The 27,500-nt window shown below is 50.8% G+C and overlaps 1 protein-coding gene across 5 annotated transcripts in view; it reads left to right on the forward strand.

The window, feature by feature from the left end:
• The window catches only part of add3a (adducin 3 (gamma) a), a 75,595-nt gene that overhangs the window by 20,677 nt on the left and 27,418 nt on the right, over positions 1-27,500 (forward strand). For 2 of the 5 annotated variants that reach the window (XM_084685089.1, XM_084685088.1), the window contains exon 1: positions 23,340-24,434. The exons of 1 other annotated variant lie outside the window; for it this stretch is intronic. The gene's annotated coding sequence lies outside the window, so the exon portion shown is untranslated. Of the gene's footprint in view, positions 1-3,758; positions 3,989-23,338; positions 24,435-27,500 lie in introns of those variants that run through there. 2 more of the 5 variants (XM_084685087.1, XM_084685085.1) reach the window with 2 other exon arrangements.

The following is a 27,500-nucleotide window of genomic DNA, read 5'->3' on the forward strand; positions in this document are numbered from 1 at the left end:
ACTAGAGGTCGGGGTATTTTAGGCAGGGATGCAGTGTCTGGGAGATGGGGGGTGGAGCAGGGATGCAGTGTCTGGGAGATGGGGGGTGAAGCAGGGATGCAGTGTCTGGGAGATGGGGGGTGGAGCAGGGATGCAGTGTCTGGGAGATGGGGGGTGGAGCAGGGATGCAGTGTCTGGGAGATGGGGGGTGAAGCAGGGATGCAGTGTCTGGGAGATGGGGGGTGGAGCAGGGATGCAGTGTCTGGGAGATGGGGGGTGAAGCAGGGATGCAGTGTCTGGGAGATGGGGGGTGAAGCAGGGATGCAGTGTCTGGGAGATGGGGGGTGGAGCAGGGATGCAGTGTCTGGGAGATGGGGGGTGGAGCAGGGATGCAGTGTCTGGGAGATGGGGGGTGAAGCAGGGATGCAGTGTCTGGGAGATGGGGGGTGGAGCAGGGATGCAGTGTCTGGGAAATGGGGGGTGAAGCAGGGATGCAGTGTCTGGGAGATGGGGGGTGGAGCAGGGATGCAGTGTCTGGGAGATGGGGGGTGGAGCAGGGATGCAGTGTCTGGGAGATGGGGGGTGAGGCAGGGATGCGGTCCCGGGTTCCTGCTGCTCTCAGCACACTAAACACAACCCACCAAGCTCTCTAATGGAGATTTATATTTGGCCTGCGTGGTTAGTAGAACTCACAGACTTCTCCCGGTTAGATAAATCAAGACGCGAGGCTTTATGTGCGTCACAGAGGAATTTTGGTGGACACAGTCTCGTCCGGTGTCTGAACAGAGATGACTTTCCAACAGAAATATTAGTTTTCATGTGGGTTTCTAGATGAATGGTGTCTTGTGAGGTTGTCTTGTGTCATCTCCAAGTTTTCCAGACTTGTTTCCCCCCGACCGTGACACAGGAAGGAAGGATTCCCTAACCCGCCGAGTGACTGGCAGTTTGCTCCGCTGGACCGCAACTCCCACAATGCACTTCCCCAGCCGGCTTGAATAATGGATTAGGAATGGACTAAGACTTGTCCTATGAGCCGAGTGCTCCTGGAGGGCCGGGCTGACTGGCAGCGTGCCTCAGACACAGCGCTGGAAAGTCACACTCCTTCTCTTTCAGGCTTCCTATAATTATCAGCTCTCTTTTTCTCCCTCTGTCAGCATTCCGGCTTTTACCATCCAAAGGGAGGGATGAGGAGGCAACAATTAAAAAGCCGTTAGAGGACCTCGGGCGAGTGAATGCGTTGTTTAGGCGTTCACTGCATTTAATCTCGACTGCGTTACACACAGATCTGAACACATTAAATGTTTGTCTGGGTCACTGTACCTGTATGCGGGTAGCAAAGACTGTGTTGCTTGAGGAAATGAAATGCATTTAATGTAGGTAAAGCATATGTGAGTTTTTTTATTGATCCCATATTGAGTTGTTTTCATCTTTTTCACTGATGTGTTGGTTTAATGCCGTACATGTGTAAAATATGAACTCTCTGCAGAGGATGGTGATTCAGGGAAGTAAAATAACTGGGTAGAAGCATGAAGATTTGACTTTTTCTACTTTTACAAAAACTTTTGATGTGTTTTGTGTTTCTTTTGGTTATAAAGGATTGATTTTTTTTTACCAAATTCTGCAACAAAATTGCCCTCAGGAAATGAATAAAGATGAATTAACCGGAATATCGAATACTAATCAAATCAGTTTTATTTGTATAGCCCCTTTTCACAAGCAAAGTCTGGTGTGAGATTGGAGCCTAGTGAACAGTTAGTAAACCAAGCAGATGTTTTGCTGACTGATAGGACAGTGGTTACTATCTCAGTGCTTTTTATTGCTGATAACAAGCTACAATATGTCAGCTGGAATCGTGGTTAGAAAATGAATACGTTGAAAAGGAAGATATAGATGGATCTCTAAGGGCCTCGGAGCTAGTCTAGTTGAACTCTGTGTGGAATGTTCGGTCAGTAAGGAGTCAGTCATTCTGCTGTCACCCCCGCCAACTCTCTCTGTCTAGCCTCTGTTAACAAATCAAGCTATCCACAATGCAGCGACAACGCTAACAAAGCATCGACCGACCGCATTTCACTGTCACCCCCGGTGATCGTAAGCACACGCTGTGAGTCGGGGACGTTGAGTTTGTGTCAGAGGAATGTTATCAGTCTGGGGCGGCTCTTAGCCAGGCCTCTTCAGTTGGCATGGACCATTCCTCTACAACACGGACGGTCGTTAGCATTGTAAGCTAATCGCATCTCCTCTTGGCCTTTAAATCCATGCACGCAGCAATAAACTAGCACTGCAGTGTGAAACTCCAGAGCTGAATTGTGCAGGTGAACTGTTTTGGCCCCCGGTGGAATCTTTCCATATTAATCAGCAACTTTGAAAAAGTTTTGCATTCAAGTCACTTCCAAGTTTTTACATTTCAGTTACCCCTTAATCCCCCCACCCCTACCTATAGTTTGGAACAGTCCCACTTTGAGGAGTTCTAATGTCGTCAAGGAGATTCCTCACATGAGTGGTCTGCTGAAGTGTCTGTCAGGATGAAGTAGAGATTGTTCTGGAGGGGAGCAGGGAGGGGATTTAGGGAGGGCTGGGGAGAGGGGTGAGGGAGGGCTGGGGAGAGGGGTGAGGGAGGGCTGGGGAGAAGGGTGAGGGAGGGCTGGGGAGAGGGGTGAGGGAGGGCTGGGGAGAGGGGTGAGGGAGGGCTGGGGAGAAGGGTGAGGGAGGGCTGGGGAGAAGGGTGAGGGAGGGCTGGGGAGAGGGGAGAGGGAGGGCTGGGGAGAGGGGTGAGGGAGGGCTGGGGAGAGGGGAGAGGGAGGGCTGGGGAGAGGGGAGAGGGAGGGCTGGGGAGAGGGGTGAGGGAGGGCTGGGGAGAGGGGAGAGGGAGGGCTGGGGAGAGGGGTGAGGGAGGGCTGGGGAGAGGGAAGAGGGAGGGCTGGGGAGAGGGGAGAGGGAGGGCTGGGGAGAGGGGTGAGGGAGGGCTGGGGAGAGGGGAGAGGGAGGGCTGGGGAGAGGGGAGGAGTACCTCCCTGCCTCGATTGTCCAGGCCCTGTTGAAAGCAGCTGTGTCTTTTTTGTGCTCGCCCATTGTTCAGACTCGCCAGCCGGGAGAGAGAGAGAGAGAGAGAGAGAGAGAGAGAGAGAGAGAGAGAGAGAGAGAGAGAGGGAGAGAGGGAGGGAGGGAGGGAGGGAGGGAGGGAGGAGGGGGGAGAGAGAGAGAGAGAGAGGGATAGGGATAGGGCTGGGAGGGAGAGAGTTTAAATCCAACAAGTGAGAGAGGGGGCAAGCACTTTTTAAGAGGACACATTTTCTCCCTCATTCCTTTCTCCTCATCGCTTCTATCCTCTTAACCCACCCCCACCCCTACCCCCCTCCCCCCTTCAGAATGAGTCAACAAATGTAAGAATTTAAAGAAGGGAAGGAAAAAAAACTTTGAACCTCGAACAAAAGAATAGTGCCCTGAGGAAAGGGGAGTCCTTTCTCTTTCCCTGCCCTCCAGGGAATTCTAATCAGTGTCGCTCCCTTCCCCCAACCCCCCCCCCCCCGTCTCTACCCCCCACTCCTCCTCCCTTCATTCACACATTCTCTCTCTCCTGTTCTCCACTCTGGAGATAAGTTGAATGCTATCGCATCTCCCCTGCTGCCCAGAATGAGATGAAACAACTCCTTTAAAGAAGGACAGACAGAGAGAGAGAGAGAGAGAGAGAGAGAGAGAGAGAGAGAGAGAGAGAGAGAGAGAGAGAGAGAGAGAGAGAGAGAGCAAAGAGAACAGGAAAACAAGTGTAGCTCGCTACAGTTGGTCCACTGCATGCGTCTGTGCACCACACACTGTCACAATGCGAGAGGCGTGAGCTTGAGAGAGAGAGAGACAGAGAGAAAGAGAGAGAGAGAGAGAGAGAGAGAGAGAGAGAGAGAGAGAGAGAGAGAGAGAGAGATTGCTTCAGCAGGACTCAGTGCAGGTGGATTATTTACTTGTTTCTCTCCTCCTGAAAGGAAGGAAGGAAGACTTTATCTCATCTGTCACTCAGGTCAGTACTACTCTGGTGTCGGCTAGATGTGTGTGTGTGTGTGTTAGCGTGTTGGTGTTTGTGTGTGTGTGTGTGTGCTCCAACACTGTGTCAACAGTCTCACTAGCTCACTGCAGTGCTGCGAAGCCTGTGCTTACCAGGCGGTTCCCTGAATCGAGTTTAACTGGGGATTCAAAAGCTGACGAGGTGTGTGTGTGTGTTCGCAGTGTGTGTGTGTTCGCAGTGTGCGTGTGTTCGCAGTGTGTGTGTGTTAGCAGTGTGTGTGTGTTCGCAGTGTGCGTGTGTTAGCAGTGTGTGTGTGTTAGCAGTGTGCGTGTGTTCGCAGTGTGCGTGTGTTCGCAGTGTGTGTGTGTTCGCAGTGTGTGTGTGTGTTCGCAGTGTGTGTGTGTTCGCAGTGTGTGTGTTCGCAGTGTGCGTGTGTATTGCATATGAGCTTGCATTGTAGAGTCCAGATGTTGTTCAGCTCGGAGGTTTGAACGTAAACTCGGTGGGTCTGTTTTGCTGCCAGCGTTAGCTGTGGATCCAGGTGACTGGGAACTGGTTCAGCAGGATAGAGACTGATGTCGTCTAACAGACCTGCGACGAGAACACTGCTGCCCTTCCTCCTCGGGGTCTCTCCCCGCAGAGGAGAGACCGTGTGGGAGCACTGGGACTGTGACTGTCTCTCCTCTCATGGTGCCGAGCCCCGTGGAGGAGTGTGGGGGGGGGGGGGGGGGAGTGGGTGTGGGGGAGGGGGTATAAGGGTGTGTGTCTGCTGTCGTGTGCCAGATCTGAACTACCTTCATATTCCTGGCGTACTTCAAATTGACCTCAGACTCCTCAAAGTATAAAAGCTTGTTTGACTTGGCACTTTTATATTTTAAAGTAAAAGTATCCTTTTATACTTTTGAAGTATAAAAGTGTGTTTTTTCAGATCGTCCCAACTAGGACAGAACCTCACGTCTCCTAGCTCCTCTTACCACCTCCAGATAAAGGTCGCTCGTCCGTGAGAGCCATCCCTTCCTTCACAAGTATCTGTTTACACGCGAGCACTTAAGCAGCGATAAGAGCAGGCGGAGGAGAAGAACAACTCCTTTCATTCCTCCTCTCTACTCTCTGGGACGACTGTTCCCTGTCGTGCTCGTGTGACTCAGCTCGGTGGTCCTGATTGGTTGTCGCGCAGACACGCGTGCACGTGCGCGTACAGACGCGCATGCATACTGTCAAGCAATTCACTTCGGTTTGAGGATGATTCAATGGGATTGATATCTAACCCCCCCCCCCCCCCCCCCCCCCCCCCCCCCCCCCCCCCCCCCCGAGGAGCACCTGCGACAGCCCAGTCCTCGGGCCGCGTATTGTCACGCATCAACTTCCTGTCACCTCCAGCCTCCAGCCTCCGCGCTCAGCACCATCACTCCTCTGGGCTGTCAGTGTCACCTGCAGACAAGCCCAGGCGCCATGGAAACAGCTCATGGCTCCGGACGCGTTTGGTCAAACACTCAACTTGTTCAAGAGAGCCAGAACCACGCCTTGGTTGTACCGTGAGCCCTTATTTGAGTTGGTCAAATTTATAGCTTGTGCTAAAAGCCTCGTCAAGGAGGATGACGTGTGTTTTTGAGTCTGGAATATGCTATCTGGCCCGCCTCTCTGACTTTGAGCCCATCGTAAATCACTCAGACAAATACTGTTTCCATAGGTGCCAGAGCTACGGCGGCCATCACACACACACACACACAAACACACACACACACACCCCTCGCTGGCTTTGAGAAATCCCGAATTTCTTTTGACAAATATTTGTCCAAGGTTTGCCTTCAAAAAGTAATAAAATGGGCTTTGCATCAGAAGTTGTTTGTTCACAGTTCTTTCGCCCATTCTTGGGGATTTTCTCACAGTATTCGACAAAGATTTCCAATCCCCTTGAAGAGAATAACTTGGCCAGGGGAGGGGAGATCTGAACTCCCGTCATCCACCATTTCCCTCTTCTTACCCTGAAGGATCCTACTGGATCCCCTTCCAGTTCAGGATATGATCATCGTCATAAGATGCATTCCTTCAGATGACAAACTGCCATATAGAATGCAGCCTGTGTTGCGCAATGCGTGCCTGCAATGCACACTGGGACTAGTTTAATGTGAACGTTCTAAATCTTGTATAGAACAAGACTTATCTCAGTGTTCCTTCTGCCGGGATGGAGGGAGTGAACAGTGAGTTCTGGGATAGATTAAGACTGGACCTCAACTCTGATATCGCCTAGATCCCCTGACATCCTCTCATTGTGTTTTCACTTTACTCTGTGTGTGTGTGTGTGTGTGTGTGTGTGTGTGTGAGAGAGAGAGATATCATGGTTGGCTTGCCAGTGATGATGTCAGTCACCAGCATGGTTTCCAGATGTTCCAGTCAGCTGTGTGTACCCTGGCTTTGAAACACACACACACACAAACCACGGTGTGTACAGTGAGCGTGCGTGTGTTTCCGTTCCAGTGTATATTTCTCTGCATACATCTTACCCCCACCCGAGTGCAAACTGTTGTGTGTTGCGAGGCGGATGAAGAGAGAGGAGAGCCACAACTAAGAGTGTCAAATCCCCCCCCGGTCGACTTCTAAACCCTGGTGTTTGGGTTCCGCGGGACGCGAGTGCGATGGGGCCGCCCGCAGCGCTAACCCAAACCAAATGTATCTGGGTGGGGTCCTCAGGAGGGGAGGGGTGGCCTCAGCTCGTGCCTGACTGGAACGACGGAGAAGGACGTGCTTTGAACATGAAGCAGGTGGGTGACGTCTGCCCTGGCTAACCCTTCCCTCATTAAAGAACAGCAATCGCCAGCCTGACCCTTGCTCTGAAGCTCTGGATAGTGCGCTTGCTTCGTTTATTAACTGGAAGGCAGTCTGTGAACTTTTCCTCCAGTTTCAGTCTGATTAAAGCAGTTTCAGGCCTGTTATAGGAAGAACAAAGTGAGGTCATTCTTGGTTTTTCCCTCCCTCCCTCCCTCCCTCCCTCCCTCCCTCCCTCCCTCCCTCCCTCCCTCCCTCCCTCCCTCCCTCCCTCCCTCCCTCCCTCCCTCCCTCCCTCCCTCCCTCCCTCCCACACACACACACACACACACACACACACACACATACACACTCCCACCCTGCCTTAGAGTTAGACATAGCCCAGTGCTGAGGTAGGCTGATTGTTTTTTACAGATGTTTTAGTCATGTCACTGTGTTCGCTTCCTGGGCGAGGAGAGGAGACGTCTCCCAGCTCCCCCAGCAAACCCTGCTGCCTGGCCACCTCACTCCCCCACCTCCCACAGAGGAGTGTGTGCGTGGGGAGGGGGGCTAGCGCATGTGCGATGGTGTTTTAGGAGGGCGTGGGTGTGTAAGGAGGATTTGTGAGTGCGGGAAAGGTTTGTGTGTGTGTGTGTGTGTGTTGGGGGGGGGGGGAGTGTGTGTGTTTGCGTCTGTGTGGGGAGGATGCGTGTGTGTGTGTGTTAGAAGGGTGTGTCCGCCGTTCTGTTTTAGTCTCGGGGCAGATATTAGCCCGCCCCTTGGACCCTCCAGTCCTTGGCCGCAGCTTGACCGCACCCCAGCAGAGGGGCTGAGGTCGAGGTGAACTCGGCCGGAGTCTGACATGGCTCAACCCCGTTATAAGACTCCCCTGGTTCTGACTCCACAGCCCACAGAGGAAAACGTATCCTGGCTGAACTATAGAGAGTTGACTCCTTGTTGACTTTTAGTTGGGAGTTTTTCACCTTCAAGGTCAGTACTGTTGGACCCGTTTACAAAGTTTACGTCTCGAATGATTTACGTTTTGAGAGAACGACTTCAGCATTGCTCTTTCATTTATCGCTTGTCAGTAGCTTGTCAGAATCCAGAATATTCTCCCTCCAGAGAATCTAGAATGTTCTTCCTCCAGAGAATCTAGAATGTTCTACCTCCTGAGAATCTAGAATGTTCGCACACATCCAGACTCCCATCGGTTGACGGTGAATCTTGTACCTGCGTTTGGGCATCTCCCTGACCTCAGCTTGTTGACACCCATAACGAGGGCAGGTTTTGACGGGAGGTCTATTGTTAGGTAGCGATGGTATCTGGGATGTGATTTATCTATTCAGATGGCTCTTTGTCGAGGTCACTGACACACCCTGCTCTGACATAGATGGGAACAATGCAGTAACCCAACTGGGTTTGGGTGACCGAAGGGTGTGCCACACGCTCTCTCTTATCCACACACACACGTACACACACACACACACACACACACACACACATACAGGCATCTACTCATCTCTCTCTCTCTCTCTCTCTCTCTCTCTCTGTCTCTCTCTCTCTCTCTCTCTCTTTCTCTCTATCACCTTTAGTCAAATAAAGGTGTAAAAAGGTAGAAAGGGTTCTGTGAGGTGGAGGATGCAGAGGTGGAGAGAGGCTGTTCATCATAAGGCAAAGACAGCCAGGATACAGGAAGAAGGATATTGCTTTCCTAGTCCTGGCCTTGCAGGGTCCTGGATGACAATGGATATTCCGTTTCCACAGTGTGTTTAAGCACACACACACACACACACACACTCACATTTCTGGGAATCCGGTAGACCCCAGCCCTTTGGTCTGAAAACAATGACCTCAGGCTTTGGGATCTACTCTGTTATGGCAAATATTGACTCTGCAAGAGCTGGTGCACAGATGCAGGACATCATTACCCTCTCATTCCACCCGTCGGTCTCTCTCTCTTTTCCTGTACCTCGTTTGTGCGGGTCTCTCCCTGTCTCTCTTCTGCTGTGCAAACCAGGACCTGGTTCTCATTTGTGAAGTCATCAGGATGGGGTTTCTCCCCTCTGCTAGTGTGTGTGTGTGTGTGTGTGTGTGTGTGTGTGGGGGGGGGGGGGGGGGGTTCTTGGGCTTAGCTATAAAACGTCAGAGTCCCGCCCTTATATCAAGGGAATTGCATCATAACAGAACCAAACTGAGAGAAAATGGATGAAGAGACTGAATACATTGGAGGAGAGAGAGACAGAGAGAGAGAGAGAGAGAGAGAGAGAGACAGAGACAGAGAGAGAGTGAGAGAGAGAGAGAGAGAGAGAGAGAGAGAGAAAAGATGGATGGATAGACTGAATCATTTCGAGGGGAGAAACCCAGTGGATCCCACAGGCGCCTGTGACCAGTGACTCCTCCATCCGTCTCTGGGAGGAGAGGCAGGAAGGACAGCAAGTCATTTTTCATTCAGAGGCCGGGATTACGACTGTCACGGATTATCGAAACGTTAATCCCACCACTAAAACACAACATGAGGAAAAGAACGTCTGCTTCCAGCCACATGTTGGACCGACAAACACGCACACGCTCGCACGCGCACACACACACACACACAGCCACAATGGCAACGAGCCACACCACGTTCTGTGAACCTCAGCAGGGTTGAGGTCCATCCTCGCTCCTGGTTCTCCGGGGGGAGTTCCGGAGGGTCCACACCCGTCGCCTGGCTCCCTCTTTGGGCCGAGACTCTTCAAGATCCCGGCCTGGATTCCTGGAGCATGAGACCAACCACAGTCTTGGGGTTTGGTGTTTATCAGATACGTATCAGCCTCGGATTTCCAGTGATGTCACCCCATCTTGGGGATAGAGGGAAGAGAGACGGAGAGGGGGGAGAGAAAGGGAAGAAATGGCCTCCGAAGCTGGAGCTCAGCTGGCCCGTGACGGAGACATGGAGGGAGCGAGGAGGATGGAGAGATGGAGAGGGTGAGGGAAGGAGGCGAAGGGAGCGGGGAGGAGGGGGGGGGGATTAACGGGGAGGGCTGTTTTCGCTACGTGTTGTCATTTCCTCTGCAGCTGGCCTGGGCCAGGGGGAAACAGAGGAGGAGAGGGACATTGTCAACATTTACCCAGCATGCATTTGGGTGTTCCTCCTTCTCTCACCCCTCCTCTCTCTCTCTCTCTTGTTTCTCTCTCCCTCCCTCTCACCTGTTAGCTGAGGAGCAGATCGAGTGTGCGACATCAGCGCTAGTCTGGCCTGGGTTTGGCTCTCCTTCCACCAGGAGCAGAGATCTGAGAAGGCTCTGGTCTAGAAGCTGAGACGGACAGGTCTGAGAACAGCAGATCTACAGCTTCTCCGATCACAAGCACATTTGCGCACACACACACACACATCAGACCACCCGGCTTCAGACAGAGTAGGAAGTCCCTTAAAAGCCCTCTTCTTGGAGTCATTACTGATGCTAAATCATTCAGTCTCTGTGTATGTGTGGGTGTGTGTGTGTGTATGTGTGGGTGTGCATCAGCATTGACCTGGCACACCGAGGCGAACGTCCTTACAAAGCACTTGTGTTATTATTTATTCATCAGAACAGAGCAGTTGATTGAGGACACAGAGCGAGTGTTTGTCTAGCTCTGTCCCTGCCTCCACACACAGTGCCTCGCTGCCTCCCTGCCTCCACACACAGTGCCTCGCTGCCTCCCTGCCTCCACACACATCACCTCCCCCTCCTCTCCCTCCTCCCTCCCCCTCCTCTCCCTCCTCTCCCTCCTCCCTCCCCATCCTCTCCCTCCTCTCCCTCCTCCTCTCCCTCCCCCTCCTCTCCCTCCTCTCCCTCTCCCTCCTCCCTCCCCCTCCTCTCCCTCTTCTCCCTCCTCCTCCTCCTCTCCCCCTCCCTCCCTCCCTCCCTCCCTCCCTCCCTCCCTCCCTCCCTCCCTCCCTCCCTCCCTCCCTCCCTCCCTCCCTCCCTCCCTCCCTCCCTCCCCCTCCTCCCTCCCTCCTCTCCCTCCTCTCCCTCCTCCTCTCCCTCCTCCCTCCCCCTCCTCCCCCTCCTCCCCCTCCTCTCCCTCCTCTCCCTCCTCTCCCTCCTCCTCTCCCTCCTCCCTCTCCCTCCTCCCTCCTCCCTCTCCCTCCTCTCCCTCCTCTCCCTCCTCCCTCTCCCTCTCCCTCCTCCCTCTCACTCCTCCCTCTCCCTCCTCTCCCTCCTCCCTCTCCCTCCTCTCCCTCCTCCCCCTCCTCCCCCTCCTCCCCCTCCTCTCCCTCCTCTCCCTCCTCCTCCCCCTCCTCCCCCTCCTCCCCCTCCTCCCTCCCCCTCCTCCCCCTCCTCCTCCTCCCCCTCCTCTCCCTCTCCCTCTCCCTCTCCCTCCTCCCTCTCACTCCTCCCTCTCCCTCCTCTCCCTCCTCCCTCTCCCTCCTCTCCCTCCTCTCCCTCCTCCTCTCCCTCCTCCTCTCCCTCCTCCCCCTCCTCCCCCTCCTCCCCCTCCTCCCCCTCCTCTCCCTCCTCCCCCTCCTCCCCCTCCTCCCCCTCCTCCCCCTCCTCTCCCTCGTCCCCCTCCTCCAGGGCCTGGCATGGGGCGGCCATCTTTCATCTCCCGTCGTTAGCGTTCAGAATGTCCCCTTCATCTTCCTCGTCTTCCTCGTCTGCCTTCCCCTCTTTACCTCGTCTTGTCTGGAGCTGGGTTTTGGCAGGTCAGGAGGGCCGGTTATGGAAGTCATTAAAATTCCGGAGCAACTTGTGGAACTCTTGTTTATTTTTCCGCCCCTTGTGGGCGGAGCCGGGCCGGAACGCTGCCCTGTCCTTCGTTTGGAGGGAGGGAGGTGGGACAGAGTGATGGAGCGAGGGAGAAAGCGAGAGTGGGTGGAGGAGGTTCAGAAAGACTGGAAGGACAGAGAGGGATGGAGCATTAAAGGGATAGGGGGATGTGGAGAAAGAGAGAAAGAGAGAGAGAGAGAGGGAGAGAGAGAGAGAGAGAGAGGGAGGGAGGGAGGGAGACACCTCTCTCTCAGCTAACAAAGGGGTGGACAAATGAACGTTGAATGTTGTGTGTCCAGTCATCCATAGAGGAGGAGGATTAGAGATGGATGGATAGACAGAGGAAAGAGAGACACAAAGAAGGAGAGGGGGAGAGACGAAGAGAGAGAGGGGGAGAGAGGGTGAGAAACACAGTAGGCTACAGCACAACTCTAGCGAAGCAGAACTTGGAAGTGTTTGAGACCGGTGACACCTGATGTCAGCATGAAGACCAATCACACACAACCCATCATCCAGTCCAGGAAGTGGACTGTGGAATGTTCTAGAAGCTGTGATGTCTGTGAAGCTGACATCACAGAAGTAAACCCTCTCTGGTAAACCCATAGCAGGTCTGTTCATTAAAGGAACAGTAGATCTCCAAGGTTACTGCTGCACATCTGATACCCACTCAGCAGCCATAAAAACACACACATACATACAAAGACACATACACACACACACATACATACAAAGACACATACACACACACACATACATACAAAGACACATACACACACACACATACATACAAAGACACATACACACACATACATACAAAGACACATACACACACACACACATACATACAAAGACACATACACACACACACATACATACAAAGACACATACACACACATACATACAAAGACACATACACACACACACATACATACAAAGACACATACACACACATACATACAAAGACACATACACACATACACATACATACAAAGACACATACATACACATGCAAACTCACAGATGCACACACACACGCGCACGGACGCTCACATTCACCACACTAACGCACTTCCTCCAACGCAATTCCTTCCATAATGTGGAACGATCACCTTTCTCCTCCAGTTGCTATCCCACAATCCCCTCCTGTGGCGTCGAGCAGGAGTGGTGGGCGTTCCTGATTGGTAAACCAGAGAGTGGCGAGAACTTGAAAGGGTCGCCACGGAGACCTGATACGGCGTGCGTGCGCGTGCGTGCGTGTGTGTGTGTGAAGAGAAGCCGGTCAGTCTATGGTTTAACCAGCTTCTCGTAAACTGAGAAGTCTGCTGTCTAACATTTGAAGAATCTCAGCACCCTGTTCGTCTCGGAGGTTCGACACACACACATACACACGCTCACACATACAGTATGCACGCACACACACACACACACACACAGCATCTCCTAATGGATCCAATAGGGTCTGAGGTTAGTGTGTTATGGAGAAACCGTATGGGACTAAGCCCTACTGAGTGTCTCTCAAGTGGCGCATGAACATCTCTCCTCCTCTCGCTGTCTCTACTTTTCCCCTCCCTCCCTCCGTCCGTCCCTCCCTCCCTCCTTCCCTCCCTCCCTCCCTCCCTCCCTCCGTTTAATCTGACTTCTGCTGGTACAGTCATGGTTAGACTGATCAGATGCTGATCCAGTCTTGTTGGAAAGGAGGGAAGGATGGAGGGAGAGAGAGAGAGAGACAGAGAGAGAGAGGGGGGGGTGAAGAAGCGAGGGTGTCCGTCTGTACCGAGAAAGGAAATGTGGGAAGGGTGTCGCAGGAAGTGTGTGTGTGTGTGTGACGGCTCACCTGGCGTTACAAATTGTGGGCTAATTGAGGCGTAAGGTGAGCACCTCCAGTCCTCCCTCTCTCCTTTGAAGACGCAGCAAAGAGCTCTGCTAGAGGCAGGAGGGTGGGGGAGGGAAGGCGGGGGAGGGAGGGAAGGAGGGAGGGAGGGAGGCTAAACAAAACCAAGCTTGTCACTAATCCTTGTCTGAGGCCATCCCTGTGCTCCTCTTTGTTCTCTTACTCTAGACCTAATTAGCCGAGCCCAAATCCTGACTAGCAAATGGAGTTGGAACTTGACTTGACACAACTTGAGGCTGTGTGTGTTTGTGTGTGTGTGTGTGTCTGTGGTGACACACTGCCTCCAGGAGAGGTTCTCCAGAACGTTCTGACTGATCTTAATCTCAAACCTCAACTGTCTATACCCCACACTCAAAAGATAATCCTTCAAGCTGTGTGATCTGGTTTCCTGGTGTGTGTCTACGTGTGTGTGTCCTGGAATGTGTCTGGTTGCTTGGCAGGTGACAATGGCACGAGGGACAATGGACACAGGCATGCAAGTCAAGTCTGTGTGTTTGAGTGTGTGTGTGTGAGCGCGTGTGTGTGACCATGCGTGCTTTAGTTTAAACCTGGTATTCATCTCAACCCCTGAAGCTCTGACTGTTGTTCACTTCAAAATGGTCCTTAGTTCTCCCAAACCCTCCACAAAAGTCCCACCTTTATGAGAAATAACTTGGTTTTATGAAAAGTCATAAAAGACAGTTATGATGTTTCTTTGAACCCCTTGAGGCCCTTGAGCATAGCTCTCTGCTGCTACGCCACATCCCTGCTTTGCTTTTCCTGACGTTTTTTTTGTTTATTAAAATACTTGCTCCCTTCCTGTTTTGCGTCACTAAGTCGCTATGGCGAGGTCGAGTCATGTGACCCAGCAGGGGCTGTGGAACAACGCATTGCCATGACAACATGCCTCACCCTGCTGATCTTCTTAAAGTTTTTCCTGAAGGAGAAGGACACTGTGTGTGTGTGTGTGTTCCATCAATCTTCCCTCTCCTTGCCATGCGTGGTGAATGAATCACGGCTGTGATTGGCTGCTTGGCAGGTCGTGGATGGACCCCTGGAGGCTGTCCAGAGAGATGCCTGACCTTGTTGATGTCAGGGACCATTTCCTCCAGTCTGCTGCTGATGGACGCTTTGTATCGTTAAGACTCTGAGGCCCCTCCCTCTCCTGCCCCTGGGAAGCTGACACACACACACACACACACACACACACCAACAGGCCCCCTTTCTCCTGACTCAGTGTGTCAGGGCCAGAAAGTCAGTTAAGGGATTGAGAGTGTGTGTGTTTGTTAGTGTGTGTGTGTGTGTGTTAGTGTGTGTTTGTAGCTGTTTCCTGTGCGGTGCCAGTCCCACTGTGATGCCATCACACAGAGGGCATGGCGACCTTTGACCTGCCATCAAGACAGCAGGGACCCTGTTCATGTGAGCGACTGTAGGAAGTTACACTGGCACATGCAGAGTGTGTGAAGAGAGATGGAGGGGGAGGGGGGGATGGGGGATGAGGCAGACAGAGAGAGGGAGAATGAGGCGAGGAGAGAGACGGGAAGAGAGAGAGAGTGGTTCAAAAAGACAAATGCAAAAGTGTGGGTAACAGAGAGAGAGAGAGAGAGAGAGAGAGAGAGAGAGAGAGAGAGAGAGACCAAGAGGTGGATGAATAGACTTCTCTTTAGAAGATTCTGTATGGCCTCTATGTTCAGCCTTTAGTCTCTGAGCATTCTGAAAGCACAAAGGCATCATGGGATAGCGGCGGCACAGTGGGAGGACCCGGTCCCTGGGTTCCCCTCTCTCTTCTTTAGAACCCATTCGAGTAGAACACACAGCTTCTCAAGGTCAAGACCGAGAGTCAAGGTCACGGTATTTAGACAAGAGAAGCTGGTCTTTATTCATCTAGGTGGTCTTTCTGTCTTCAGACCATCTGTTCCGCTCTTTGATGTGTTTTTTTTTTCTTCGTTCGTTAGACCTGGTTCCTCTTGGGAGGCGTTTGAGGCTAGCGAACGCACAGGAAACTGTAGTTCACATGGGATTTGTAGTTCTGTTGAGTGTTAGGCAGTAAGAGGCCGTTTTAGGCCTGGTTGGCCGGCGGTAAGTGTTTGCATGTGGCGTGTGGACGCGTGTTTTCTTTTAATGTCTCCGCTAGGAAGGGGATCCTAAGCGTGTGTAAAATAAACCACATGCCGAAGAATCCTCTGACTTTCTTTCTCTCTATCTTTCTTTCTTTTTTCTTTCTCAATTTCTCCATCCCCCTCTCTCTCTCCTGACTGGGCCAGGGGTGGGGTCACGGCATGCATTGAGTGTTTGTTTGAGGTTGTCATAGAAACATCCTGTGGGGGTGACTTGGGGTGTGTGTAGGGAGGGAGGAGGGGGTCGCTGCTGTGTGTGAGAACAAGCACTGCATCACACACACACACACACACCCCAACATATCGAAACCGGCTGTTTTCTTGGATTGTGAAATGGAAAGTGACCCAAAACACTAACTACCTCGTTTTAAAACAACCTCATTCTTTCTCTCCCACTAACTGTCCACTGTCTCGTCACAAACCAGCAGGCTAGAGGGTTAGCCAAGACGCACGTGCATTCCTTTGACATTTAGAACGATGTGTTCATTATTGATCGGTTTTATTCTATGTATAAGTAACTTAATCGCACGGTGCAATTAGATTAGTTCAAATAAGATGGTGACACCTTGAAGTTTGTTTTGGTTCCACTGTTGCTTATTTACCAAGAACATGCTTTGAGCAAGAGCTTCTGACCTCTAAAGGCCTAGAGACTGCATCCATTAAGTGACTGACAGATGTGTATGTGTGTCTTGAACGCTACTGTGTTACTGTTGATCCAAAAGTTATTTTGCTTTGTGAACTTGTCTTGCAATTAACCGAAGGCTTGGTGAAATTCCTCTCATTCCCAGAATGCCTTATGGTGGTGTTGCGTCGCTTCGCTCGCACAGTGAAGTTCTTTATCCAATAAAGTATTTTGCGAGGTAATGTGTTTGTTTTCTCACGGTTAATTGCCATGCCTGTTATCGAACTAATTAAAGCTGCGCCATGTGATCTTGGCATTGGTCGCTTTTTCCTCGAACAACACAACATCGTCTTTGTGAGGGAGACGATGGTGAGACCAGGAGACTCAAAGCTGGCGATGCCTCGTCAATGGAGCATCTGTCCAAACATGGCTGTCGGCTACAGGGAGGGTTGTTGGCAGCCATGTTGATTAAGGATTTTAAACCGATTGTTTCGTAATGGATTCCATAAATGGAACCTATGACACGAGCGCTTTCCATTCGCCACTTGGATTTGAGGAGACGTTTTGTTCTTTTGTGAGTAAAACACAATCAATCTGGTATTTCACTGGAACATTTCAGCAGAATGTCTTTGATCTGAGTCACTTGTTAACTAAAAAAAGGAGTAATGGAACTTGTGTTCTTGTAACATTTTGTCCCAGGAGTCGTCCCCGAGAAGAGTTCTTTAATCTGTCAATTTCTTACTTGGGCACCTTCATTTGCCTTTCCACCTACACACTCGACATCATGCAAAACCTTTGCAATGATAACACAGGCTACGCCAAGCAGGAAGGGACACTTCAGCCAGCAGTGATTGGCTCGGCTTCTGTGCGGCCACAGCATCATTTTCATTTACATTTATTCATTTAGCGATTGGCTCGGCTTCTATTTTATCCAAAGCATCTTCCAGGAGAGAGCTTTTAAAAAGTGCATAGGTCACTGATCATAACAACGAGATAGCCCCAAAACATTGTGGGTAGCCAAAACATGAAGCATACAATGTGAAAAGCAAATAAGTGCCAAGATAAACCTCAAAAAATGATAGTGTACCTGTAGAAAAAGCAAGCAACAATAATATAATTCACAGCGAATACAAGAGGTAAAATCAGCTTCAACTAACCAACAAGAGCAACAAGTCCCTCAATAAGAGTCATCATTCCCTTCCCCCTAATTCCCTTCATTTCCCTTGTAAATGTCCAGTGGTTAGGAGAGGCTGATCCTCAGCGTTCAGAGACTGCCTTCCAGAGATTGTGCCACGGTCAGGCATCTCTTCAGATTCCTCTTCCCCAGACCCGGGCTTTGGAATTGGGGTCGGATTTCTGAAAGGCCAGCCTACCCCTCCTTTTCCCTCTTGGCATTCTGGGAGTGCCAGATTCGGAATAGTACGATGCTGCATAGTTGCATAGGGTAGCAAAGAGGCAATGTTGAACATAGTAGCATAGAGGAATTGTGGTGCACACGATACCTGTTGACTTGATTCCAACTGTCAAGTCACAGTTTGTTCTTTCTGCTGTGGAGTTAACTTTCCAAAATGGCACTTAAACACAAGCTAGCAGCAGGAATCACTATAAAAGAGTCTTTAAAGACTATAACTTTATGTACTTTAGCATCTCAGACACATATTATACACATGCAAACAGTATCTGCTTGACTGAAAAAATACTCTGGTATAACTCCCCACTCATTCATGCGGGGAGGAATTTAACTCCGTAAATAGCAATGTACGTGCACTTGCGGGTGTATGAAGTTAGCGTTGGCAGGTTGTTAGCGTTGGCACGTTGTTAGCATTAGCATGCTGCCACACGGTAGCAGTTAGCAGGCGCCGACCCATGGAGGGATTGTTGTTGTTGACGTGGTCGGAGCAAACAAGAGCTCGGTAAAACTTTACTTTTGTGAGTCTGTCATTACCAGACATAATTACAGGATGGTTAGTGGCCAGCACTAAGAGAGTGTGGGGGTTTAAGTGTATGTGCGTGTCTGCACGTGTGTAAAATATTGTTTCTTGGAGGATGTCCACTCTAATTATCCTAAACCACGGTGATGGACGACACAACGTCCTAAGTGAATTGAAATGTAGCCGTAAGCAGTGTAAAACCCTTCATTAGCTGTCAGGTTTGTTATGTAACTGTGTGTGTGTGTTTGCAGCAGGATTGTGTTGCTCTGACAGGCATCACTTTATTGGCAGCGCAAGAATAAACATCTTGATAAGATCATGGAAGCAAAATCCCTACCAGACAAAATCAGTAAGTTGTTGTTATCGTGGTAGTGGTTGAGTCACACACTCAACAGTGCTTCTTCCTTTCCCTGCGTTGATATCATGAGTTGTGGGACAGAGTGACCTCGGCAGGAAGCATAGTTTTGTGGTTTGTGCGAGTGTCTCATTCTACTGTTCTTCACACGCTGTTACTTTCATGTTGCTGTACCGGAGGACAGATTCACAGGTTTTTGGAGTTTTCTTTCTCGTTTTCTTTGATGACGTTATCGAAATGGGGGACGTGTCATTGTTTTGTTCCTCAATACATAAGCTCCGATTGACAAAGGAACTCCATCCTTCTGTCGTTCCCTCCATCTCTCCCTCCCTCCTTCCCTCCCTCCCTCCTGGTCGCCCCCCACTACCAGTCCAAGGTGTATCCGGCAATTCAGGGGGACGAAAACTTCCCAGGAAATCACTTCTGACATCTGCACCGTGTCAAATACAGTCCTGCTTCTCCCTCCGCTCTCTCTCCCATCCCCTCCTCTCTCTCTCCCTCTGCTCTCCCATCCCCTCCTCTCTCTCTCCCACTCTTCCTTTTCCCTCCCTCCTCTCTCTCTCCCACTCCTCGTTGTCTCTCCCTCCTCTCTTTCCTTCTCATCCTCTCTCCCTCCCATTCCCTCCTCTATCCCGCTCCTCTCTCCCTCCGTTCTTTCTGCTCTCCCCTACCTCTCTCTCCCACTCCTCCTCCCCCCTCTCTAATATAAACCATTCACCCAGCTGAAGGGTGGACCTCCTTAATCCCATAGCTGCAATCCCCCACTCCACCCCCCTCTCACGCTGGAGTTGACGAACGACGAATCGGAATCGAAGAGTAAACACAGGACGTCACTGTGGAAACCGAACCCTCGTTGCGATTGGGTGATTACGTTGTTGTGTTTTGATGCGCCGGTTTCCCAGCTATGGCATCACGGTGCCTCAGGCATAGCGTGGGAGAGTATGTGTGTGTGTGCATGCTGAAGCGATACGTGCCGTTCGGCGCGGGAACGCTGTGATCGCTATCGAGCGGTCGAGGCGCGTCGCGGCGGTGTTAGGTCACCCACCTGACCCTCCTAGCCTCCACAGATCTCCGGCTCAGAGAGACGGAGACACACCCTGGAGGAACAGCTGCTGCCTGGCTAGCTTCAGGACTACAGAAGACCAAGACTGAGACCTTGGGGTTGTTAATCAAGTCGGGATTCCCAAGGAGGCCTTGAAATAGCTTTGAGTGTGAGTTTCTCTGTATCTCTCTCTCTGCTGCTCGCTCTCTCGCTCGCTCTCTCGCTCGCTCTCTCCCTCCCTGTCCCTTATGTAGCTTGTTCTTATCTCTCTTCTTTGTCTCTCTTGGTGTCGTGTTCTAGGACAAGGTCATTGAGTAGCCACAGCTTTTCCACGATGGTGTCTGAACACAGTCGTCCTCCTGTCATCGACACTTACGACGCAACCTCACGGCATGACACATGACCTCCTCAAGTCTCTGACCTTTGACCTCCGCTCACAGACTTCATCTTCTCCTTCCCGTCAGGACAGGGATGGGCGTAGCTCAGTGGTTAGAGCATTCGACAGCAGATCAACAGGTTCAAACCCCTACATCACTTTGGATAAAAGCGTCTGCTAAATGAGTACATCATTATTCTCAGTGCACACTTGACCCCAGCTTGACCTCCTGACATCGTCCTCCTGACCCAGGTGACTGATTGGGTCGGTCGCTCTCCTTGTTGCCGGGCAGGTTGGACTTGTTCCAGATCTCCTCCTTTCATCTCAGTCAACACAGGAAACAGAGAAGGAGTCAAGAGTCCTGAGCAAACACAGAAACACTCTGATCACCCTTCCCCTCCCCCCTCTTTCTCTCTCTCTCTCTCTCTCTCTCTCTCTCTCTCTCTCTCTCTCTCTCTCTCTCTCTCTCTCTCTCTCTTTCTTTCTCTCTCCCCCCCTCTCTCTGTTTCTCCCCCTCTCTCTCTGTTTCTCCCCCTCTCTCTGTTTCTCCCCCCTCTCTCTTTCTCCCTGTCTATCTCTCCCTGTTCTCTCCCTTTTCATGAAGTCTGTAGACTCTCCACCTGAACCTTAGGCCAGACAGGCTAGCCTGTCATGCTTCACTAGACCATTGTAATGAGTGTGTGTGCCTGTATTTGAGTGTGTGTGTGTGTGTGTGTGTGTCTGAGCTAGAGAAAGAAACATTCTTTGTGTTTGAACCAGTGTGTATTTTTATCCTTTGTGTGTGTACTTACTTTGCTGACTCAGGTGTGCAGACAGTGACAGCATTGTTAAGAAAGTGTATTAATCATTACCAAGTCCATGGTCTCACTTCTCCCATCCACCGTGGGTTAGTCAGTACTCAGGATGCTTCTCCTGTATGTACACAAACCAGACAGGCTGTTAAGTGCAGGAGAAACACACAAGAGTGTGTGTGTGTGTGTGTTCTATTCTTCGTGCCATAAACCTACCAGTACATAACTACTGTCCATTCCACTTCATAGAGGTTTCCTGTTAAGTGTGTAAAAACGCTGTGTGTGACCTGAAAACGACGTTTTCAAGCACCGTCAGGTTTAGCTGTCTCCGTCGCACCACCTACGATGCTCTAAAGTATCGTAAACACAGTCTTGAACCTTTCCTCTCAAAGGGTACCTGCGTTTGAAGTCAGAAAAAAATGGACATCGGCCATCTGCAACAAGATACTCCTCTGGTCCTGAGGGGATGTTGAGGAAACCATTAGGATTGAGTCATCTCTCAAAACGTTCTACCAAACTCCAGGTCTTTAGGTTGTCCCTGAGGGTGGCCGTCTTGTTCCTCCCCAGGGTTCTTGAGTGGCTCTCCTGAGGTCAAGTGTTTGCATTCCTGAGCAGTTAGACAGTTATGGAGCGTGGCGTGGGAGGAACGCAGAGAGAACACAGAGAAAAGGAGTGATCAGTAAAAAAACGAATCGTAAAAAATATCATAAAAGATGCTATAGCTGCAGGTATGTGGATAAGGGTTCTGTATCCTGCTGTGTACCTACACACACCCACACATAGTACACACACCTGACCATGGGCGCATTTCTCTGTTCATCCAGTCAACATAGTCCCAGCCCAGACCCAAACCCAGCCCAGCCCAGCCCAGAGAGCCAGTGCTCCCCACACTGATGTGCTTGTCAGTGGGCTTGTATTTGTGGTGTGGTTTTGCTGGTTGTGGGGGTGGGGGCTGTTTGTGTTTAGAGTTATTGCTGGTTGTGGTTTCAGGAAGGGGGGGAATCTTTTGTGCAGTGTGTTGTGCGAATGTGTGTGTGTTTGGGTCTTTTGTGCAGCATTGTGTGAGTGAGTGTTTGATTGGGTGTATTGTGTAGCGTTGTGTGTGTGTGTGTGTGTGTGTTTGGGTCTTTTGTGCAGGATAAAGGGCAGAGCCTGAGTCAGGACTGGCAGTGCCAGTGTTGGGGGGGGGGGGGGGGGGAGGGGGGAGGGAGGGAGGGAGGAGTTATACACTAACTCTACCCACTGAGGTTTCAATCATTAGGTTTGTGTGTAGGTGTGTGCGCGTGTGTGTAGGTGTGTGTGTGTGTGTGTGTGTAAGTGTGTGTGTGTGTGTGGAAGGACACAGCCCCGATGCGTATCTTCATGATCCATCAGCCTATTTGCATCAGAGGGCTCGGTCTGATTTACATGTTGAGACTGGAGCCAGCCGGTCAGCCAGAAACACATCCTGCAACACGGATACTATACTGTGTGTGTGTGGGTGTGTGTGTGTGTGTCTGTGTGTGTGTGGGTGTGGGTGTGTGTGTGTGTGTCTGTGTGTGTGTGTGTGTGTGTGGGTCTGTGTGTGTGTGTGTGTGTGTCTGTGTGTGTGTGTGTGTGTGTGTGTGGGTCTGTGTGTGTGTGTGTGTGGGTCTGTGTGTGTGTGTGAGCAGTCTGATTTAGCTATCAGCCTGGTCAACACAGACAGCTCATCTTCTGCTTCAGGAGTGATTTAAGATAAGCTTGGGAAAGAAGCGTGTGTGTGTGTGTGTTCCCTCTCTGTAACAGGCCATTGCGACAGTTTGTGTGATTAAATGCCAGGGCAGACATGAAAGTGGTTGTGATTAAATATTGATGGAACTCTTCCTCCTTGTCCTACTCTTCCTCATGATATACTGCTCAGCTTGGTCACACACACGCACACACATAACGCCATCAAAGACGCATCTCTCGCGCCACAATTTGATGTGACGCCATGACAACGCTCGCAGTGTTCTCTGTCCTCCTCATCGTCCCTGTCAGACATCTCAACTGTAGACTCAACCCTTCAACCCTTCAAAGTACATTAAAATGAACCATCAAACTACACAGCCCTGTGTTAGCATTGTTAGCCTTGTGTTGTGCTTGCTCTTTAGCCTGACCTTTAGCAAGGTGTAGCCGTGTTAACGACTGCCCCGCACTCACCCCATCCGTCACTGTGGCATTTTTATTGGAGCGTTAGCTAAGCTAACGCAAAGCACACAGCGAGAGCCTGAGTGTTAGCTAAGGTACACGGTGGCGCTAGCCTAGCCATGTGGACAGTATGCTAGACTGTTTTGTATTTGTTTACTGCTGGCTCCAGTTCAACTTTAAGTTTTCATTATCCTCCATGCAATCAGATGGTTTGTCTGTTAAAACGATCTCCTAAGTGTCTGTGGGGTCTCCTCTGCCAAGGTCCAGGGGCGGTCTGGACCATGTGATTGGCCGAGGGAAGGTCGATACAGGAAGTAAGCCATCGCTACAGGAACCGAGACAACCGTCTGGATAAATAAACGCCCCCAGTTTTACCGGCAGAGCTTATCTGCTCTATACATCGAGTGGCGTTCCAGGCTTGGCATCAGCTGGTGCTCTGCCGTTCTGTGGTTTTGTAATCGGTTATCATGTTTACTGTGTTAGCAGTGGTATTTCAGGAAGCACTAATCCAGCGTTGAGAACGCCTCAGTGTAGCGTGGATTGCGTTCGAGGTTGGACACGAGTCTGGGTCTCCAGACGGAGGCTGCGTACTGCAGTCCAGCTGAGATTGGGTGAGAGAGATTGTGTGTGTTGCTGTGACCGTGTTGTGTCTGTCAAGACTCATAAAACAAAACACTGACCTTTAGAACTGGTGCCCTGGGCACTGGAAGAGAGGGAGGTGACAGAGGGAGAGAGAGGGAGGAGGAGAGGAGAAGTGAGACGACGAGAGAAGAGATTGTAAGCAAAGACGGAGAGAAAGACGTGAAATAAGAGAGGTGTGGAGATGAGAGAGAAAGAAGTGAGAGGAAAGTAAAGAGTCTGAGGGAGAGAGGGAGAGAGAATGAGGGAGAGAGAATGAGGGAGAGAGAATGAGGGAGAGAGAATGAGGGAGAGAGAATGAGGGAGAGAGAATGAGGGAGAGAGAATGAGGGAGAGAGAATGAGGGAGAGAGAATGAGGGAGAGAGAATGAGGGAGAGAGAATGAGAGAGAGAGAATTAGAGAGAAGGAGAGAGAATGAGGGAGAGAGAATGAGAGAGAGAGAGAATTAGAGAGAGAGAGAATTAGAGAGAGGGAGAGAGAATGAGAGAGAGAGAGAGAGAGAGAGAGAGGGAGAGAGAGAGGGAGAGAGAATGAGAGAGAGGGAAAAAGAGAAGAAGGGAGGGGGCCTTTCTGTGAGAGTGGGCTCTGATTGGTCCGTCTCCCTGTGTGTGTGTGTGTGTGTTCAGGCGGTGGGCGGAGGATTAAGTCGAGTCACGTGGTCGCCTTAGCTCCTTTCCACACACACACACACACACACATACACACACAGCTGTTGAAATCTTTCTCCCTCCAGTCTGCAGTCGTCCCGCCAGCACAACAGGGTGGATGTGAGCGTGTGTGAGCGAGTGACAGTGGAATCTGGGAGAGGAGGAACCGCAATCCCCAGCTCTTAGTTCTCAACAGAGACAGACCGAGAGAGAGAGAGACAGAGAGAGAGAGAAAGAGAGATAAGAAAGAAAAAACAAGACAACTGACTGAATTCCCCTCAATTCTTTATTTTTTTCTTTCCTCGTTCCTTTCTCTCCGGCCCCTGTGCGGGTGCCTGTGTTGGATTGGAGCGCGAGGAGGAGGAGGAGGAGAGACATGTGTGTTGGCTCGAATTCATGCGGGATATTCTGTCAGATATACTCAACTTAAGAGACGCAACGAAGGTGGGTTATGGAAGCCCGCTCAGTCGTGTGGTATTGTTTTGTCCTTGTCTAAATCACTTTGGTGTTTTTTTAATATACTTTTTGACTGGGCGGCCCTGTGCACGTACCTCTTTCAGATAGTTTAAAGAACTGCTAGGGGATTCCTTTCCTGACTGCTAACACCTCTTCCCATTGATGACTTTTGGAGCATGTTGACAGCGTTTAGCTTAGCTTGGAGTCATTGGAGGCTATAGATTAGCCTAGCTCATTACCTTGGCTGGTGTGTAGTACAGTACGTAGGTGATGTATACATGCTAATCCTCACGCAAATTTTTACTCTAATACGTTTTATGTAAACAAGTTCATTGACAGTTTGAATGACTGTGTACAGTATGTGCTTGTGTATTTGTGTACACAGTGAACACACCCCTCTGTGTGTGTGTGTGTGTGTGTGTTTGGGCGCACAGTGAAACTATATTTAGGCGTCAGGATTCTTTCCTGGTGTTGTTGTTATCAGTTCTGAAACAGGATCTGGTCTCTGAATAGCAGTGGCAGCTACGAGAGAGGGAGACCGTAAAGGATGCCCCACGACGGAAGAGCTGTGTGCAGGGAGGAATGTGTCTGTGTGTGAGAAAGAGAGACATAGAGAGAGAGAGAGAGAGAGAGACTGTTGTGGTTGAACTAGCGTGTATTTTCAACCCTTTGTGTGCGTTCGCTAATGTGTGTGTGAGAGAGACAGAGCAAAAGCTCTCTCTTTCTAGCAGGGAAATAGAGAGAGAGGGGAGAGATAGTGTGTGACTGTGAGCTGTGGTCTATAAACGGTGTATAGTGTGTGTGTGTGTGTGTGTGTGTGTGTGTGTGTGTGTGTGTGTGTGTGTGTAAAGGACAGCCCTTTTGGCTACTCTCCAGTTGTAAATGTCAGTGGTGCACAGTGGCGGGGCAGTAGGTGATGAAGGGGGGTGGGGAGAGGGGGGGGCACTAAGGCTGTCTCCTCTCTGAACCACCACACACACACACACACACACACACGCTAGAACACGTTCGACATCCACCAGTTGCAGTGGATCAGCAGGGTCAAAAGGGGTCAGTAAAGGTCACGAGGGTAGAGGTTGCAGTCGCTTTGCTCCAGGCTTCTTAGTTTGACCTGAGCTCTCTCTCACACACACACACACACACATACAGTCAGCCAGCCTATTTGCCTTTGTCTCTCCACCCCCATTCAAAATAGTTTCAAAACAACTTTATTGTCCATCAGATGATCACGAGGTGTAACGCCTGTTTAGGCACCATAGCCTTCTGTTGATCCTCCCCTTTCATCTGGTGACCTTTGAACTCTACCCCATCAGATGCTTGACCCTGGCAAAACCTAAATTGAGAGCGGTGTGTGTGTGTGTGTGTGTGTGTGCATACCACTGTTAACGCATGTGTTTGTGGGTGTGTGATGAGCATATATGTGTGTAAAGATTGCGGGAGCAGTATTGTGACAGAAGCTGGAGTGTATGTGTGTGTGCGTGCGTGAGGGCCAAACAGGGCTGTGTGTGTGTGCGTGCGTGAGGGCCAAACAGGGCCGTGTGCAGCAACTGGAAGCTTCCGCAGCTGTCTGGTCGCACCGCGTAGGATTGTGTCCATGCAGCCAGTCCGACAGGTCCCTGCTGTTTTCTAAAGGAGCCTGTTTGCTCACCAACACACACCTCTTGAGAATCCACATCGCCCTCTCCTGGCTCCGCCCCACCTCCCCCCTCGACGCCTCGGCTCACTGAGCGCGCTCAGTCTGCAGATGACAATCGGGATATCGGGTTGCGACACAGTGCGCTTTCCCCCTGGACCGTGGGAGGAGAGAGCGCTTGAGTTTTGATCCTCATCAGTGGAAATCCCTGTCAGGGTGAAGGTCAGGGTCAGAAGGGGGTGATGGGGGGGGGGGGTGTATAGAAAGAGAAAACAGAGAAGGATTGAGGAGAGGGAGAATATGTGTGCAAGTAAACAGAGAAGGGGGAGGAAAGAGTGAAGGCGATGAGGGGGAGAGAAAGATGGAGATGGGTAAGAGAGGGAAGGCAAAAGAGGGAGAAAGAAATGGAGGGAAGAGGAAGAGAGGGAAAGTGATACCCTGATAGTTGATGTGGTTTGGGAAGGTGGCCAGAGAGGAAATTTGTTCCTATTGGATGATTCGGATCAGGCAAGTTAGACAAACATATTTGGTGAACAGAGGACTATATGTCAGTCCTCAATCTAAACTGGGAAAACAGCCCAGAACAGCACAGACACACACACATGAGCAAATCAAGATTATCGATATGATAGATTAATCATAATCATAACAGATCAAAGTACTGATACAAAAGTGTACGTATAGGAACCAACACTTAGCCCACATCCCAGTGCAAATATCACTGTGGTGGGTTGACTTGGTTTCCAGGGTAACTGTAGTCGTGGGAACTCCCGGGGTAAGCACTTAGTCTCGGGTCGGGTTGCGTTGGCTTGGACGGTTGCCATGGCAGCATTAAACACATTAAGTGAGATTCCCCGGGGCCTGGCCGCGGTCAGGGTCACAGGTGTCATCCCATTGGTCAGCCGGCCCCGGTGGAATGTGTCACACGCTATGGTGTCTGGTGTCACCGTCCGTTTGGTCAGCTGGTCAGAGAACATGCCAGGCTTTCAAGTTTGAACTCTGGACGACGTGGCAACCGGTGGCAGGGAATACGTTTCAGGCCGTCTCCTGATCTAGGATCAGATACTATTTCTATCAGCGGGATTAAGTTGTTATTCCATGCTCCAAAATCTGATTTCAGATCAGAGGCTTGGAGCTCTGCAGTCGTCGTGTTTTGGCCCTGCTGGGATTTTAGAGTGGTGTTGTGGCATATGCTTATTTTCCCAGTCAGGAAGTGTGCAAGGTATTACAGCTTGCTGTCCTGCATGCCAGATTTAAAATGGAGTGCTCTCTTAAAGAGGCTGGCACAGCAGGGCATGAGGGGAGTCAGATATGCTCTGCACATGCCAAAGGTACCACACATACTATACTGTTCAAGCCAAACCCTCTCACTTTAGCCTTTACAGTGTCTGCCAAGTCTCTGCCCCAGCCCCGGCCCCGGC

The sequence above is a fragment of the Hypomesus nipponensis genome, chromosome 21 (assembly GCF_054491055.1).
Source record: "Hypomesus nipponensis isolate SF chromosome 21, ASM5449105v1, whole genome shotgun sequence".
Classification (NCBI taxonomy): Eukaryota; Metazoa; Chordata; class Actinopteri; order Osmeriformes; family Osmeridae; genus Hypomesus; species Hypomesus nipponensis.